The 16,665-nt window shown below is 49.8% G+C and overlaps 1 protein-coding gene across 2 annotated transcripts in view; it reads left to right on the top strand.

The window, feature by feature from the left end:
* DAAM1 (dishevelled associated activator of morphogenesis 1) overlaps positions 1-16,665 on the top strand; it is a 96,046-nt gene that overhangs the window by 8,787 nt on the left and 70,594 nt on the right. For both annotated transcript variants that reach the window (XM_054634783.2, XM_054634782.2), the window contains exon 2: positions 11,638-11,736. The gene's annotated coding sequence lies outside the window, so the exon portion shown is untranslated. The remainder of the gene's footprint in view (positions 1-11,637; positions 11,737-16,665) is intronic.

Raw genomic sequence — 16,665 nt, 5'->3', positions numbered from 1 at the left:
TTCTCTGAATTGATTTCCAAAGGGTTGCTTGTAGTTGCATCACAGGAGGCTTTGTTGGTTTTGCTCTGGGGATGAGGCTGAGCTAGGTGACAGACGTGTGAGACAGTGGTGAGGATGTGTCTCGCAGCTGTAGCTCAGTTGCCTCATGTTCAAGTTTTTATTTTACCTTTGCCTTGTGGTTTGGACTGTGTTTTTCATTTTGAAAAGTCAAACAGACTGTGTCTTTGGGGTCTGGCATCCCCAGTATGCTGTGAGGTGTGGGATAATTAAGGAGGGACCCATCCCTTGGGGAAGGCAAGACCGAGCTCCAGCTGTGGTAATGGGCTGTGACAGTGTGCTCTGAAATGTATGCCCTTACTCTGGGAAACTGACTGCAGGCAACACAGAGTAGGGGGAAAAAAGACCTGTGAAAAATGGGTGCTCATTTTTCCAGGGAGGAAAAAAGCCAAGGAAAACATATCCAGCAGTCGCCTTGTCAGATATGTCACGGGAATGTCCTTATCCAGCCTCTGGGTCGGACTCAGTGCTGCTAATTACAGCTTGTCTCGCTGCTGAAAGGAAAAGCTTGAATCTGTTCACCCTGAGTTTCCCACAGCAGCATTTTGGGACAGCACCAACCCCATATCTCTGTGCCTGGAAGCTCTTATCCAATGTCAGAGACTGGGCTGCTGTTTGCACCAAGCCTTGGATTTGTGCTCTCCCATTGTGGCTGAAGGTCTTGGAAAAACCCCTCTCTGTCTCTCTGCACTATTCTGAACTTGCCCTGCAGAGGTGCTCTGGAGCTCAGGGGATGTTTCTGTAAAGGTCCCAAGCACAGGACCCCCATCCTTTGTGGTGCTGGCCTTGTTTTTGGCTCTGTGCTGCCACCGCAGCTCAGCTCTCCCATGGGTGCAAGGCTTCCCACCTAGCAGAGCTGGCTGCCTTTCAGGAAAATAAACAGCCCTTCTCTGCTGGAGCTGGGAGTGCTGGGCTGCTGCACGAGGGGAGAAGGATGTAACCAAAGGACCCTTTCATCACCTGCCTCTCTCTACCTGTGCTGCTGGGGCTGGGCTGTGTCTGATTTATAACACGCTGTGTTCAGGGAACAGCTTTATGTTCTTGGTTCTAAATTCTAAATTCTCTGAATTTTCCAGGAGGGGAAACCATCCCCAGCCTTTCCATTTTGCGCGTGGCTGTGTTTGTGTTGGGAGTGCAGCGTTACAGAAGCCTGTGGGATGTGAGCCCATGGGCAGAGCAGCAGGGCAGGCTCTCACCTGAGCTTGTGGGATGCTCAGTGCTTTCCCAGCAGCAGCTCCAGGTCATGCAGTGCCCAATACAGATGGATATTCAGTTCTGTATTCAGCTTGCCAGTGCTGCCCTAACCCCAAGCTTATTAAAAGCCCACAGGACCGTGTCTTCCCCTTCCTCCTCCTGCTTCCTTCCCCCTCCCTTGGCTTTTCAACACCAGGTTTTGAATAAATCATCTAGGATGTGATCACACAGGAAATTCGCGAACTTAATTTTATTTTTTTTTTACAGCCAAGTTCGGAAGTGAATTCAGCTCTCCAGGGTTTCAGTCCTGTGCTTTTTAATCACGAGGTTCCCCATCCTTTCTACTCTGTCACTTGTGACATGACGTCTCCTTGGCCGTGTAAGCTTTTCCCCTGCCCACAGAAACAATAGCTGCTGGAAATGCTCTTCAAGAATAGCTGGGGATTGCCTGTGAAAAATGCAGATTAAATCTATGTTAGGTCTTTTTGTTGTTTGTTTACTGCTTGGTTATCCTTTTCCTTCAAAGAAAAAAAAGGGGCTTGTTCTTGTAGAATTCAACCACTCGTGATGTGTTCCTAGCTGGAAGTAACACGCTCAAAATCCTGCATTCCTTTGTGCATCTTTGCTTTATTTTCTTTTTCTTTGTGGGTGGGAGCTTAGGGAGTATAATGGGCAGATTAGCAACTGTATTTGTGGAGTAACCCATCTTTGTGCAGGTCTGGCTAGAAACCAATTAAGCTTGTCTTGATCTCTAAATGAGACTTTTGTCCAACGCCTCTCCCAACCTCCTTCTGCATCCATTAATAGCAGGGTGGGATGGAAACAGCTGAACGAGTGGAGATGGAGTGTTGGATAAACACAGAGGCGTTGGCTGCAGGGAGGTTCCCGGGATGCGTGCGAGCTGCTGCCTCTTTGTGTGGTTGTTTTGTAGCTCTGGTTCTTGAAACCTGGGATTAGCAGGGCTTGACTGCAAGTGTGCAATCCCCCGTGGTAGCAGGAGTGGGGTTGGTGGGAAAAGCTGCTGGATAAAAAGGGAGCATCCCGTGGACTTCATTGCTGTGCTGGCCCCCATTGCTGTGACATCCCTGGGGGGTATTTGGGAGCTCCTTGTGACTTCCAGCTGCAGGTCCCCCAAAGTGCCTTGGCTTGGGTGTATCTGTCTGGTCTTAAGTTGCTTTTTAGCCTGGAAAAACCCTTTGGCTTTCCAGGGGGACACACGGCCTTGCCAGGCTGGGGGTGTTTGGTGCTGCTGTGATGAAAACCAGTCCGGGAACGGCGGCTTCAGTGCGGTGTTTTTGAAGAGAGCTGATTAAGGAAAGATGCCTTTAATAAGCTGTGCCTTCAGGGAGCCCTTCTATCTCTGTCCCAGACTGTTTCTGCATCAAGATAAGGTTGCAGAGCAGCTGGATCTGTGCTCTGCTTCGGGAGGTGTAGGAGGGGGAAGGGCACTGGGATTTCTTCCAGGTGTGAATGTTCATTATGGTCACTTTTATTTGTAAAGTACCTACAGATAAGCCATGCACAGGTGATGCCTCCCTTCCCTGCATGCCTGGCCTCGCTGTCAGGGGACAAATGATGGCAAGAGTGATGTCAGAGAAAAGGGGAAAGAAAAACACTGGGTGAACTTGCAGGGTGTAGGTGCTGCAGATGTGCTGTAACATGCTGCAGACCACCCTTGGAACTCTCCCAGGGACAGGAAAGCACAAAAAGCACAAACCAGCTTTCCCCTGCATCCCTAGAATTTTGCTCTCCATCTCCCCACTCCCTAAATTCCAAAAGCTCTTGGGTTATTCATGGAAGTGCTGCTTTTTTTCTTTTCCCAGTGTAAAAGTGCCCAATAAGACATGTGGGTCTAAAGACATGGAATGCTGTGCTGAAGTCCATGTGCCACATGAAGGAGGTTTTGTTGTGGACCTTGACATCATGGCATGGCCAAACCCAGTCACTTTCTGTGCTGGGGAAATTTGGGAATCCTGAATCCACAAAGATCTGGGTGTGGATGAAGCAAGTGCCTTCCAGGGTTCCATGACAACTGCAAAAGCCTCAGGAAAATCTAAAACTGGGATGACTGGAAGATGGTTTCAGTGCTTGGGTGGGAGTTATGGAGAGAGGAACTGGAACAACCTCCAGGACTGGTGCTGTTTTGCTTTTTTGGGATGCTCTTGACTAAAAAGCTGCTGAGTTTTGATGCCAGTGAGACAGAAAAATACCTGGTGGCAGAGTGTCCCCCCGACTTCATCCTGCTGTCGTGGGGCTGAGGCAGTTTGGTGCAGTGATCTGATGAGGCATGGCAGCCCTGCCCTGTGGAGATACCATCTCCTGGGAGGAAAATGTAAAAATAACCACGGCTTTGGCTGCGTCTTTGAGTTGCGTGAGAGTGCAGCACAGGAGGTGGGGGATGAAATTATATCCATGGAAATGAGGCAGGAGAAATGAATCTTTTCCTGGGAGGCAGGTCTGAAGGAAAGGGCCTGCAGATCATGAGGGAAATGTCCTCACCCTCCTGTGCTGTGCTGGGCTGCAGGGGACACACTGGAGCTGGGCTCTGGGGTGGTTTCAGAGGGTACCCCGGGGTTCCCTGGCATCCTCTTCCTCACTGTGGGCTGAAGGAGGTGCAGCCCCATGTGGGTTCCTGCACTCACCCCATGCCATGGCTCCAGGGTCTAGACAGATGACACAAACCCTTGGGAGAGACTCTGTCCTGCCCAAGGCTTTGGAAACCTGTTGGACCCATTCTTCCACCTTTTTGCTTTCCAGAGCTTTTGTGGAGCAGGTCTGTTCCTCCATGGGGGACCTCTGAAGTGTGGAGCTGGGAATAAATCCATGGGAGCTGCCGTGGATGGCAGACGGGCGCTCCTGGCGTAAGCAGGCTCAGCTAATTTAATCTGTGGTGGACATGATCTCCTTTGTCTTCCAGTTGAGCTAAATATACCTTTGGGTTGTGGTTATGGAGGCTAACTCCCTTTTTGATTATGGAAATCATACTAACACGGGATGCAGGTGGCTGCCTCCGGATGGAGCCGGGGGAAGAGCAGGATTGGGCATCCCATGGCTGAAACTCTGTCCTACTTATCTGTATCTGGACCAGGGCCAAAGTGTGGGATGCTTGATGGGCATCTCTGTGGAGGGTTCCAGCTCCAGAGTTTCGTGTGATGCAGGTTTTGGAAGCACAAGGAATTCCAGCATAGCCATAAGCTTTCTGCTGTCCGACAGGTTTTGAAGTTTGGTGGCTGAGCTGCACCTACCTGGGCTTGGCTGGTGGCTACAGGACAGAGAAAAGGACCCTCTCCATCTTTGCATAATTCCCAGAAGCAGCAGTTCTGTACTTCTGGATGCAAAGGAAAATAAAAAGCTGTTGGTCAGCTTGAGCAGCAGCTGGGAGAAGTTTTAGTCTTGGAAGGCAAAGAGGAAACCAAAGGCCAGTGGTGAAATTTAATGTGTCAGTCCAAAGGTGCCACCTGGGAATGCGTGTTCCTAGGATTAGGCACACAACACACAAAAGCTGTGTGGTGGGGGATGCCTGTTTGCACCCCATTCTGCCTTTGAGGAGCTCTGCCAGAGCTGCTGGGTGGGTCTTTGGTTGCTTTATCTCCTGAGGTTTGTCCTGTGTGACAGCATCTCAGACTCTTCTGTGTGACAGCATCTCAGACTCTTCTGTGTGTGGCCTCAAAAGCGTCCTTGAAAGACCAGAAAGTCACAACAACAGGTAGAATGTGCTGCTGCTGCACGAGGCCATGCTGGCCTCAAAGCCAGGAGTCACTTGATTTTTTCAGCCCTCCCTGTTGGTGGCTTCAGAGAAGCCAGGAAGGCAGTTCATCAGCAGGAGAGCTTGAGTGAAATGTGGCTTCAGGGTCTCTGCTATTGGCAATTTCTGAGTTAAATACCCAGTGTCAGCCATGCAAGGGCCTTGTGCAGGCATTTTCTGGAGGCTGGCAAACCTCTATTCCCCTGTTTGCTGCCCTGGTGTGTAACCAGCTTATCTCTGAGCAGCTGGATTTAACCCTCTTATCCACCTCTGTGCCAGCCCTTCACACTCTGCTGCTCCTCCCTCCCAGGATGCCAGGAAAAGCCTGGATGACTTCCATGGGAAATGGATGTTTGCCCTCCCTGGGATGATTACTTCTGTTATTTAAAAAGCAACAAAACAAAAAAATGCACCAGCAAACTCCTGGATTGGGATAATTAAGCTGATTGAAGTGTTTAAGTAAATGAATTTCCTTTTAATTAAAAAAACATATATAGTCTCATCATGATTCCTAAAATAATGAGCCACTGACCTGCTTTATCCCTGATTTGGCTTACAGATGGAGAGGGGAGGTCAATTATCATGGAAGCATAGAATGTCCTGAGCTGGGAGGGACCCTTAAGGATCACTGAGTCCAACTCTGGCCCTGCACAGGACATCCCAAGAATCACACCGTGTGCCTGAGAGTGTTGTCCAAATGTTCCTTGAGCTCTGTCAGGCTTGGTGCTGTAATCACTGCCCTGAGCAGCCTGTTCAGAGCCCAGCCACCCTCTGGGGAAAGAACCTTTCCTTAACATTCAGCCTGAAACTCCCCTGACACAACTTCATCCTCTTCCCTCAGGTTCTATCACAGAGAAGAGATTGGTGCCTGCCCCAGATTTTAGATAAATTAGGGGAAATCAGCTTCACATTGAAAGATCAGCTCCTTGTCTTCTGTGACAGTGCCTGAGTCTGTTAGCTCAGGCAAGCAGAGAATTGCTGTCCAGGGGCAAGGCAGTTTGTCCTTCCTGTCCTGGTGTCTCTGGAGCAGGGCAGCACTCCATGGTGGGGCAGGCAGTTTGTCCTTCCTGTCCTGGTGTCTCTGGAGCAGGGCAGCACTCCATGGTGGGACAGGCAGTTTGTCCTTCCCTTCCTTCCCTTCCTGGTGTCTCTGGAGCAGGGCAGCACTCCATGGTGGGACAGGCAGTTTGTCCTTCCTGTCGTGGTGTCTCTGGAGCAGGGCAGCACTCCATGGTGGGGCAGGCAGTTTGTCCTTCCCTTCCTGGTGTCTCTGGAGCAGAGAGCACTCCATGCTGGGCAAGGCAGTTTGTCCTTCCCCTCCTGGTGTCTCTGGAGCAGAGACCACTCCATGGTGGGGCAGGCAGTTTGTCCTTCCCTTCCTGGTGTCTCTGGAGCAGAGACCACTCCATGGTGGGACAGGCAGTTTGTCCTTCCCTTCCTTCCCTTCCTGGTGTCTCTGGAGCAGAGCAGCACTCCATGGTGGGACAGGCAGTTTGTCCTTCCCTTCCTTCCCTTCCTGGTGTCTCTGGAGCAGGGCAGCACTCCATGGTGGGACAGGCAGTTTGTCCTTCCTGTCGTGGTGTCTCTGGAGCAGAGAGCACTCCATGCTGGGGCAGTTTTCAGCTCAGAAAGGTGAGATCTCACCTCCCTGCCCTTTGCATAAGCCAGGAGGATGCTGGGGAGGCAGGAGCTGTGCCCTGGGGCTGGGAGGAGCCAAGGGACCGCATCACACCTGAAATTGCAGAATGAAATGTTAATGGCTCTCCCAAAGCCAGTGCACATGGGAATGGCACCCCCTCAGCAGTGGGTTCAGTGGGTAGATGTGATGAGACACGTTTATTTATCCAAAAACTGATCAGTGCCGAGGGAAATGGGTGGGTTTGGGAGAAGGGGTGAGGCAGCCTGGCAGGTTGGAGGTGCCTGAGATCAGCAGGGATCACAAACACAGCTGTGTGTGCCCCTGTGCCCTGCTAACTTCAGCTCATCCTGCCTCAGACTGCTGCCAGAGATGCTGTGCTGTTATTAATCTGCTGAGATAATTGTAGTTTTAATGTTTCCAGCGGGGGAGTTCACAGGAGGCAGAGGCACTCCTGGAAGGTGGGTGCCATCCTGGAGGCATCCAGCAGGCTCCAGTGACTCAGCTGGTGCTCTGAGTGGTGCTGATTTTCAAAGCTGGGAGGTAATATGAAGAGGACAGGGAGCACAGGCAGTGATTTGGAGCTGTGGAATAACATTTTCACAGAATTCACAGGATGACAAGGTTGGAAGAGACCTTCAAGATCATGGAGTCCAACCCAGCCCCAACAGCTCAACTCAACCCTGGCACCCAGTGCCACATCCAGGCTTTGTTAAACACACCCAGGGATGGGGACTCCACCACCTCCCCAGGCACACAATTCCAGAACTTTATCATTCTTTCTGTAAAAAACTTTTTCCTAATATCCAACCTGTATTTCCCTTGGTGCAGCTTGAGGCTGTGTGCTCTGGTTCTGTCAGCTGCTGCTTTTTTGAGCTGTGATTAGCAAAAGAGGCAGTCTGGGAGCAGGGCTGCTGCTGAACCCTTGCTGGAAGGGCAGTGCCTGACCCTGCTTTGGCTGATGAGTGTGGAGGGAAGTGCTGCACATGCATGAAAGCTGGGGAAATGCTTTGTGCTGGGAAACGGGAATGCTCCTCTTGCCTTTTCATCAAGAATCCATAAAATGGCATCCAGCAGCTCTTCAGCCCATGCCTGGAAGCCAAAGCCAGGTGCATGCAATCCGGAACAAGGCACGGGGACCTCTGGATATTTATTTCTATTTGAGCTGCATTTAGCTACTGGAACAAACATTTGCAGAAAGTGGCCTTAGCCTTGGCTCAGCATCCTGAATGCAGACCACAGGTAGCCCTGAAGGGAGTTTGAGCTTGATGAAAGCACATTAAGCCATCAGTAGCAAAAAAAGCAGATAAGATCAGCAAGCTGCAGTGTTTGGGAGCCCCATCCTCTAGGAGAAATCACTTTCAGAGCAAACACTCCTAATGTAGCTTCACAGGGTTGGAGGAGGACAATGCAGGAGAGACCCTAATGGATCTGTGCCACATCTCACCAAGGGAGGAGACAGTGTGATGGTGTTCACAGGGGTGTTCAGATGGGGGAAGAGAAGAGAATGTTGACTCCATGTTTCAGAAGGCTTGATTTATTATTTTATGATATACATTACATTAAAACTATGCTAAAGGAATAGAAGAAAAAGTTTCATCAGAAGGCTGGCTAAGCCAAGAATAGAATCAGCAAGAATGATAACAAAGGTTTGTGGCACGGGCACTGTGTCCAAGCCAGCTGGACTGTGATTGGCCATTAATTAGAAACAACCACATGAGACCAATCCCAGATGCACCTGTTGCATTCCACAGCAGCAGATAACCATTGGTTACATTTTGTTCCTGAGGCCTCTCAGCTTCTCAGGAGGAAAAAATCCTAAGGAAAGGATTTTTCATGAAAAGATGTCTGCGACAAGACAGCTTCACAGGGATGGAGGAGGATAATGCAGGAGAGATCCTCACGGACCTGTGCCACATCTCAGCAGGGTGACAGTCCTGTCCCACGGTGAGCAGACCCCAGAGCAGTGCCTGGGGCAGTGTTTGGGAAGCTGTTGGGAGCAGCAGCCTCTGTGTCCCGTCCCACCTGGTGGCCACAGCCCTGTGTAAGCCAGCAAGCAGGTGTGGGTGGAGTTTCTGCAGCTGTGAAAATGATGTCAAGCAGGTTTTTTCCTTGCAAAAATAATCTTTTGGCTCTGCCTGCTGTGTGGCAGAGAGGTGGGGACCAGGTGAGATGTGACACAGATCTGCACTGGCCCCTGCGTTGCACTCTGCCAGTTCCCCAAAAAATGTAAGAATGTCTGAAATGTAAGAAATGTCTGCTCTGAAAAAGTGATTTCTGCTGGAATGTGTGACTGAAAGGACTGCAGTGCAGCCTCTCACTGCCGGGGAGAGTCCTGGTTTTGTCTCGTCCCGTTGATCTGAATGAAGTGATTTATAAGGACATTTTCCATGAATCAATAAATCCATGCTTGCTGCTGTGCCTGGGAGGTTTAATTTGCTCTAGATACTGCACAGAGTATCTCTGTCCTGAATTGCACTGCCAAATTCTGCTCTTTGGGAGAGGATGAGGGTACAGCTGGATCCTCTGGGAACATGCTGCCAGCATCTGAGGGTGCCTGATCCCTGTTAATTACTGTGCACCTCCTGTTGTGGGCTGAAGAGTTCAGTTCAGAGTTTCCCTCTGTGTGGAATTTGGGGGCTTAGTCCATTGTGCCAAGCATTTCCTGATGTTTCAGATCTTGGGGAAATTGAAGCCAAAAAAACAGGGAGGGCTGGGGATCACTGGCCTTTGAAGAGACCTCAGTGCAGAAATCTGGGTTACAGGTAGGTTTGCCTGCCACATCTCTGAGTGATGTTTCCTCTCAAGAGGAATTGAAAAATTCCCTTTGCTCTGCACCACCTCCCCTTTCCAAAAGCTGCTTTTATGAGCCCCTTGGAAGCAATGCACATGTGTTTACAAAGCCTGCCACTGGATCTGCCTGGAAAAAGAGGGTTCAGAAACACAGCTCTGCTACACAGAGAGAAGTCAAAGGTACCTCCAACTCCCCTGAGTCCTGAGCTTGTTTCCCTTGCTTTGTCTGAGCACTGTGGTCATGGATGGATGAGGGGACCTTGCTTTGTGCTGTGCACTGGGGTTTGGGGTTGTTCCTGACCTCCTCCTGTGCACAATGGGCGTTTTGAAAGCTTCTGAACTGGTGGGGCACAGACTGGCTCAGCTGTCCCTGTGAGCACCTGGATCCCACCCCACTCTCATCCTGCTCCACCTGCCTGGCTGAGCCCCCAAGGACCCCTCCACTTCTCCTCCAGAGCAGCTCTGAAACCATTTTACATCTCTTGGAGGTCAGAGCTCAAGCTGGAGAATCCAGAAACGTTCCCAGAGCCAAAACACGCCGTGGCAAGTGGGTGTGTGCCTGGTCTCTGCTTCTCATTTCCTCCAGCACTGTGAGAGCACTGGAGCTGCACATGGGGTTTCAGCAGGGTGCCCCCTCTTTTGTTCCTATACATTAGAAAAGTCTGTGCATGTGTTTATATTTAAAACCAATATGTATACATGTCGACATGGCCATTTGTGAGCTGTGCCCCTCAGGACTGGTCTGGTTGGGCAAAGGAGGGATGTGTTTCACAGCTGCCTGCCTGTTGCACTGGCAGCTGTGTGATGGTCCTGCTGGTCCAGCCATTCTTGCACTTGGAAATAACAGGTGTTGGCAGGGAGTGATCCCAAACCTGCTCAGACCCATCTAGGAAGGCTCCTTTTGAATTGAGCAGGCTTTGGGATAAGTCTGGCAGCACCAGTGGAGAGGCTGTGTTGCTGTTGTTTGTGTCACAGCCTGGGCAGTCCATTCCACTTGTGCCCATCTTGCATTTTCCATGCCCTCTTTCCCACATGCTTGCTGGTGTGTTGGAAAGAAGCAGATGCAGCTTCTGGAAGCTGTAGGGGCTTCGTGTTGGGCTTGAAAAATGAACATGACCTTGTGTTTGCGGGGACAGCAAACACAAGGTCAAACAATGGCTGTGCCAAGTGGAGCAGCCATAGAAAGTTGTCATTTTAAATAATTGCCACAATGGCTTCTCCTCCCTTTCTTCCACCCCTTCCCCATCACCATATCCTTCCCCACCCACAACCTGGGGGCTGCCTGGATCTCTTCAGGATTTATGTTAAAAGGGAAGTGTTTTGTACATAATTAAACCATCCTGGATGGAAATGGGATTTGGTGCTTACCGCTGTGACTCTTTCTCATGCATGAGGGTGAACTGATTGATTGCTGAGGTTTGAGATTAAATATTCCCCTGAGCTCCACTGGCATTTAGTGTGCTGGGGAGGGGTGGAGGGGAGTTCTGGTTTTCCTCCAAGGCAAGGAGAGCACGGGAATGTTTGCTGAGCACATCCCCTCGTCCTGGTCTGCAGCATTGGCTGTAACAGGCTCCTGGCACAGCTGTCTTGGGCACCAGTAAAGCAGGTGCCTCTCTCCATATCCATACTGGTGGATGGGCTGCTGGTGGGCTTTGCAAGCTCCTCTCAGTGCTGCATGGAGCATCCCATTGCATCCTGCCATTCCTGGTGACTCATCTGCCTCCCCTAGCAGTGGGGTAGACCCGCTGTCCCCACCTTTCTCCTTCAGAGTGCACCTTATTTGTTTATTTTTCCTGAACTTCTTTTCATCCCAAAAGCCCTGTGTGTTTGGTTTCGATGGGAAAGGAGGGAAAACCCCCACACTCCTCTCCTGGAGTTCGTGGTGGGTTGGAGACGCCGCCTTCCCCCTTCCCTTGAAGTCTAATTTTAGCTGAAGGCGTCGGGATCCCTCCAGGGTATGGCAGAGATTTCCTATCAGCTGCCTAGACCTTAAGAAACAAAACACACAAACAAACACAGCACACAAGCACTTGAGGTTTATTTGGGTGAATTCTTTCAAAAAAAGGGTGTGACTTATTATTTTTTTTTATTTATTTTTTTTACGAGCAGCGCACGCTGGCTTTGTTCTGCTGCAGTCGAGTATTTCAGGTCTTCCAAGATTTAATCAGAATAATTAGTTACTGTCTGTTTGTACCTTCTGTTTCTGTTGCAGGGTTACCAGAGGGTGTATTTATCTCCCAGAGGGCTGCCTAAGTGTGGCTTAATCATTAAAGCATCCGATTTCCTCCAAGTTATCTGCCATGAGGCTTATGTAAGTAAACAAATAAATAAATAAATGAAAGCAGGGAGGGTGGGGATGGTGTTGGTGGATTCAGCTTGGGGGGGGGTTGTACGGATTTTTCCTGATTGTCACGGGTTTAATTGTGAGCTGCCTGTGGTTCCCAGCCCGTCATGTGGGGATCAGAGGACTGAGTGTTTGGGCTGGCACTGAACACCCAGCCAGTTTAATGAGGCTGCTCCCAGCCAAGCCTTCACCCCGCTAAACTGGCAAGAGCTGTCTTGCTCCCTGTCATTTCAGGAGCAGGGGGGAAAAAATAGACCTTACAGGAATGAAAGGCTTTTGCTTTCACTCGTACAGTCATGGCTTTGACTCCTTAACCCAGTGGTATCCCTTATAAAAATCACAGCTCTGTCTGGACATAAGTTACCACTGTAAGTTTGGCAGGATTGGGAATTAGCTGTTTTTCAGCCTGTTTGCCATGTTTGGTTTGGGGAGGGGGTCTGTTAATGCACACATTTCCCATCTCTAGCACAGCAGATGAGAAGGGCTCAGGAAGTCACTGCAGGGGAAGGTGGGATGGCTGGGAAGCCTCACAGGGAGAGCTGTGAGGTGCTGAACCAGCCCTGGTTTGTGCCTGGAACCTGAGTCAATTGTGGGATGTTTTCCCTTGTGTTTGTCACCAAGAGCAGATGAGTGGCCCTGTTCTGATGGCAGTATGGGGCTGGACAATTTGCTTTCTTCTGTTTGCTTTCTTCTGTTTGCTTTCTCTTTCTTCCTGAGCTGGGTTGGATTCTGAGGTGCTGGCTTGTCAGCTGCCTTTGCTGCCTCATTTATCATGTCCCCTGTGCAAACCCTGGGAGTGAGGGTTTGGGGTGCATGCTGCTTCCCTGATGGATTTAGATACTTTTAAATCCAGAAGCAGCCTTTGCCATCAGTATCTCTGCTTTCCTGTGTGAGAGGGAGCATAATTTTTTGAGGCTGGTAGCTTTGTGTTAGCCTTTCTTAGAGATGCAGGTGTGCAGCTTTGTTCTTCCTGGGAGAAGCTCATGAAAGGGAAGGGGCCTGGAGGGGACAAGGTGGGACCAAAGGGATCTGCAGGGCTTTGGTGGCTTCAGGGAAAATTGCTTGTGTGAAGGTTGAGGTTGAAGTCCATCTTCTCTCTGCGTTTGTTGGGAAGAGTAGAGACGAGTGATGGGGCAGGTATTGGACTCTGCTGTGGCAGAGCTGAAGCTGGACACGATCCCACATCCTGTCCCAGCTCCAGAGTAACAATTTGGAGAGACAAATCCCCTGGCAAATCCCCTGTGTCCCCTCTGGGAGCGATGTGGAGGCTGTCACAGCCAGCAGCGCGTTGCTGGTGCCCTTTGCTCTGTCTGCTCCGGTGTGTGTGGAGTGGGAAGAGTCCTACTTGATGGAAATGCTCCTAAGAAAGCCTGTCAGCCTGATTTGTTCCTTGATGTTTGCCCAGCTGGAAAGCTGGTGGCAGTTCAGACAACACCTCCTGAAGCACTGGGGATGTGTGATGTGCAGCACAGCCAGTGCTCCTGCCTGGCACGGTCCCTCCAGGCACGGGGAGGGTGCTGGAGGGGTGGCAGCTCTCTAATCCCCATCCTACCCCTGGGTTCCTGCCTGTTTCACTGGGCTTTTCACAGATCTGCTGGGTTTGGGCACAGGGAGAGGTGGGGAGGAAGAGCAGAGCTGGTGGAAGCATGGAGAGGAAGGGAGGTGACAGAGTGGTGGAGAGGATGCTGGGAGGAAGAGGAGATGATGTGGCTCGTTTGCCTGGTGCTTTGGAAGTTGCTTAGCTAAATTAAGTGCTCACTAGGGAGCCTCATTTGGCTTTTAAATAGCTTTGGATCATGTGAATGCTCTGTGTTGCTCTCTTCTTCCTGCAGTGTGAGCCACCTCCTGTCCCCATCTCTGAAGAATATCCCCAAAAGTCTACCTTAGGCTGTGGGAGGGGAAGCTTGGTGGTCACCTGCTTTCAGAAGGCTTTTCAAAGTTCTCTCCAAGCTCCTCATCATTCCAGACCATCCATCCTTTGTTTTTTTCCAGTCTGAACACTCTGAGCTTTGGTGATTGGGACTGACCACAGGTTCCCTCTCCCACAGAGGCCACAGCATGCCAGGAGCTCTGTGCTCATCACACAGCACCAGCTGGTCTGGGATGAGCTCACTGGTCTTCCACCATCCCTCCTTGAGCATCCCACTTACGGCAGAAGTTGATGCCCCTTTGGCTTTCCTGTTCTTTTGCAGGACTGTGTATTTATTCTTTCCTTTCAGCCAGCTGAAAAACTGCTCCAAGAGCCTGGAGAATGATTTTGAGTACCTTATTTCCCTGGTTGTACCTTGGTGCAGAGCTGGGTGTTATTTGTGCACTTGATCATCCTGCTGCCTGGTAAAGGAAATTCATAGTGCTTAGTTTTATTTAATTTCTGTAGAAAATGAAAGTATCTCAAGATATTTATTTTTCTTTGTCTCTAGAGTAACACACTCAGTGATGGGAGTGTGCCAAAGGCAGGAACAAATCCTGAGGATGGGGATGCAAACAATGTTTGGTCTCCAAAAAGCTCTGTCTCAGTCAAGGATGGGGAATATTCCCCACACCAGAGCCACCTTGGGGGTTCAGCTGTGTCCCCCCATGCAAGGGGATCGTGGCCACCAGGTGCCACTGAGGTGTCCCCAGACGTGGGGCTCCCTTCCTGCTCTGCTGCTCCACCATGTGCCCACCAGCCACTTCCAGACGTGGTGGGGGAAGGTTTGGGAGGAGCACACCCCGTTTTCCTCATAAAACTCCAAACAAGAGGCTTGGCCTGGTTTAGATTTTAAAAATAACTTGCACATTTGGAAGCTAAAGTTTCAGAAGGGCTCTGAATGGGATGATGGCTTTGATCGTGACAGTCCGAGATCAAGGCAGGGCTTCTTGGGTTTGCTGCATCAGCTGGAAAAGATATTGTAGTGTCTAGACTTTATCATCCTCAAGAAAGGCTCTGTTTTTTTTTTTTTTCCCTACTCTACAAAAGGTCTAATCCAAAGCCCATGTACAGTTGGTAGGAGGGGCTTTGATTGTGTCCAGGAGCATGTTGGAAGAGGTGGGGATGAGCTTTGGGCTTTGAAGGGCTCAGACCCTGCTTTGCTGTGATGGGAGTTTGGGATGTCAGCAGTGGGATGAGTATGGGGACCAGCTGTGTGCCAGAGGGGTCAGTTCCTGCAGCTGAGCCCTGCTGACACCTCAGTGCTCATCCTTTGGCTGCTGTGCCTGTGGTCAGCTGCTCAGACCAGCATCTCCCACAGCTGTCTGAGTTTTCTCTGTGTAATAACCATAAACATCCACCTTTGATGGTGTGTGGACAGAACTTCAGCATTTTTAGCTTGAGTGTAGAAAATGTATGATTTTCTCTCTTTACCATTCCAAAAGTAGGTTCTCAGCTTTTTTTAAATTATTATTATTTTACTGAATTCTTTTATTATTTATATTTTTTTTGTAATTCCAAAAGAGAATAATAGGGAAGGACATTCCTAATTTGCTTGGAATAAACTCAAAAGCCTGCCAAGAAGGTGAGGACATCTGGCCACATGTATTCATGGAACCATTAAAGTTGGGAAAGTCCTCCAAGATCATTGAATCCAGTCTTTGATCAAACACCACCTTGTCAACCCAACCACAGCACCGAGTGCCACATGCTGTTGTTTCTTGAACACCTCCAGGGATGGTGATTCCACCACTGCCCTGGGCACTCTGTCCCAATGCTTAACAACCCTTTCAGTGAAGAAATTCTTCCTGATGTCCAACCTGAACCTCTCCTGACATAGCTTGAGGCCATTTCCCCTTGTCGTGTCCCTGTTCCCTGGGAGCAGAGCCTGAGCCCCACCTGGCTGCTCCACCCTCCTGCCAGGGAGTTACAGAGTGAGAAGGTCCCCACTGAGTCTCCTTTCTCTCCAGGCTGAGCCCCCCCAGCTGATCCTCATCAGACTTGTTCTCCAGACCCCTCTCCAGCTCCTTTCCCTTCTCTGGACACCTCAATGTCCTTCTTGTTGTGAGTGGCCCAGAACTGGACACAACACTTGAGCTGTGCCCTCACCGCTGCTCAGTGCAGAGGGACTGACTCCTCCTGAAAGCCCACACAGCTCCTCTATCACATTGGAATATGCCCTGTGGAGGGAGCAGAGGCAGCTTTTCTTTGAAGCTCTGTGTTCTGTGTGCAGGGCTCTCGGGTGTGTTTTGGCAGGTGTGTCATTGGCAAAGTCACCACCAGCCATTTATTTCCTTGGTGTCTCTGCTGCAGCACACACACCATGATGCCATGCTCAATGCCCCAGGCTTTGGAGGGGTTGCAGCCTAGTTATGAAAGCTTCATCTGGAAGCTTTGAGAAACATTTGGAAATGTTTTGGAAAACATTTGGATCGAGGATGCCTTAGCTCTGTGCTTGGTTGTTTTACTTTGCTTTGTCCTTGAGCGAGAAAAGTGCTCTAGGGTTTCTGGTTTTTTCTTTCCATCAGTTTTTCTTCTAGACAAACTTATTTCCAGGGATAAATCAGAGCAAATGCCAGTGTGAAAATAGTTTGTGGTGTAAAATGGTACTAAAATTGTGCTGGAAGGGATCTTGAGAGGTTACCTTGTCCCCAAGGGTAGTTGAATACGCTCATTGGTCTGGAAAGTGAATGTCTTTGCTGGGAGTTGTTTTGTCATAAATTGTCTCAGGAGCAGAGGCAAAAATCTACCAAATAATGCTGTCAGTATGTGTGCACGAGCCTTCCTCAGTTTATTCAAATCATTTGCTGAATAAGTGTTGAAAATTAATGCTGGGTTTGTTCCCAGAGCTATTCAAAGTAATATTCCAGAGTAACCTTTTCCACTTTGGCATTTGCCAATATACTGAAACCCATATGGATGAATTGCAGTTACCCACAGTCTGTATTTGACATGGAGCCATCTCTGTTTTGCCCCATTTCTGAGAC

The sequence above is a fragment of the Agelaius phoeniceus genome, chromosome 6, assembly GCF_051311805.1.
Source record: "Agelaius phoeniceus isolate bAgePho1 chromosome 6, bAgePho1.hap1, whole genome shotgun sequence".
Classification (NCBI taxonomy): domain Eukaryota; kingdom Metazoa; phylum Chordata; class Aves; order Passeriformes; family Icteridae; genus Agelaius; species Agelaius phoeniceus.
Note: the sequence above shows the minus strand (reverse complement) of the source record. Positions and strands in the feature narration are given on the sequence as shown.